The sequence below is a fragment of the Pteropus alecto genome, unplaced genomic scaffold (assembly GCF_000325575.1).
Source record: "Pteropus alecto unplaced genomic scaffold, ASM32557v1 scaffold87, whole genome shotgun sequence".
Classification (NCBI taxonomy): Eukaryota; Metazoa; Chordata; class Mammalia; order Chiroptera; family Pteropodidae; genus Pteropus; species Pteropus alecto.
The window spans coordinates 22875190-22877235 of NW_006443225.1; positions in this window are offsets into that span (position 1 = coordinate 22875190).

Below are 2046 nucleotides of genomic sequence, written 5' to 3' on the forward strand. Positions count from 1 at the left end.
CCCGAGTCTCCCTTTGCGGCCAAGTGAGCGACATCTGTGGGGGCTGCTTGACTGAGGATGCCAAGGCCTTCGGCGGGAGGCCGCTGCAGACTCAGCCGCACGAGACCCTCTCCAGGAGTCTAGTGTGCGCCTAAATGTGCCGGGAGCTCTAACAGGTGTTGGGAACACAGCAGTGACAAAGCAGACGGGCTCTACCCGAGGACCCGGGCGAGCGCCGGTACCGCTGGGTGAAGAGCGATTCGCTCTCGAGGCTTCCAGGGCAGGTGGCGAGCAGCAAACCCGCCGTCAGGTGGCAGTGCAGGCTGCGGGACGACAAGCTCGGGGAAGGGGACTGTGCTCGGGGGCTGTTGGTTTCACATACGGAGTCCCGAGGTCCCACTAGAGTGACACGCGTGGCGGTGCTCAGAGGAAGAGGGCGCGAGGGTGCCGGGGACCCCGAGCCTGCGCGTCCTGCGTGGCTGGGCGCGTTGTCCCGGGGAGGCAGGGGGCGGGGCCAGAGAAGGGAGGGACGGTCCTGCGGCGGGCGGGGGGGGGTCCCGCCTGGCCTCCGGGAGCGCAAGCCGCGGTCTTTGAGCCGAGCAGCGGCGTGGCGAGCGGCGGGCTGCGCAGCGCGGCACAGAGAGGGGCCCGGAGGCGGCCTCGCTCACCCTGCGCAGAGAAGTCACCCTGCAGGTCCGTGCACCCATACGTGGACGTGTCGGTACACGGATGTATGGGGGGCAGTCTCGTAAACGCCCCCATCCCCGCGCCCCCCACCGACGCCACGGACCACCTGCAGGGAGGCGGCGGGTCGGGCGACGCTGCGCAGCGCGGTGGCCTGCTGCCATCCTGTGGCCAGGTGCAGCACTGCGCCTTGTCGCCTCTGCGTTTCCTCCAGCGGCCCCAGGTGCCAGAAACGAAGAGGCTTCAGAAAGAGCCTGGAATCTAGGGAGGCGCCCTAGAGCCTCCACATCCGCTTCACCCTAAAACAAAGCTACCTGTGGTTTGGACCCCTGGAAAACGCAGTGTTGTCCCCGAAGCACGGGGTTCAGTTTTCAGGGGTGACCGATACTCCTGCAGTCAGCGTTCTCGGACCTGCGAGGCAGCGTCTTAATCTGCCAACCGTTTTATTTAAAAAACAAACATCTTGTCAGGTCAGATGGAAGGAACCGCTTAACGTTCTGAGCACGGCACTGACCTTCGACCCGTGGCTTTGCTGCTCCAGCTGCCAAGGCGGGCGAGTTGGGGCGCCCCCCAGCCTCTCTCCTCGCCACCCACCTTGGTGCCAGGCTGGCGCAGGGGTCCCCACTTTTCATTAGGCCCACAAAATAAACTGCCTGTGAAAGACCGGAGGACCAGATGGCTGTTCTGAATTTTACCTAACACTGTTCCACCCCACACCTTCCCCAAATGGAGTGACAGCTGCCCTCACAGTCAGAATGGCCACCACAGTGACCGCCAACGAGCAGGACAGAACCAGGGGCCACCCGCAGCTCTCCCTGTCCTCCTCCACTGCACTGCTGTGGAGGCGACCACTCAGCGACAAATCCGGGGTTCGCCCCAGTACCCCCCAAGTGCGGGATGTTTGGGAAACCTCGCCCGCTTCGAAGAGCCGCAGCATCCCAGGTGGTCAGGGGTCACGTTCGTTCCTTCAGATCTGGGTAAAGTTGCCTTGGTGCCTGCATCGCCTGCACGGTCACCCTCTGACTCAGCTTCCTGCTCTGGGTGGCCGCTCTCCCTCCCACTGCCCCTTAGGGCTTGGTCCCTTCAACCCTACCACACTCTGTCCGTCTCCTAGGACACGCTGGACAAACTCAGTGGGACCAACTCCATCTGGCATGTTCCTTCGGTATTTGCTCTGTGGTGGGAACGGGCTGCTGGCATTGATCTGATATCTGAAGCTAAATCGTTAAACTGGTTTACTGAGGCCGTATCCAGATTAGAAGTGACACTGGTGACGCCAGGGTTTTTAAGTATTCAACTCAGAGAGGCCGCGAACATCGACGTGAGGGCCGGGAAGGGGTGGGGGAGATGGCGCACCCGGGCCGGATGCTCAGGCACCCTGTG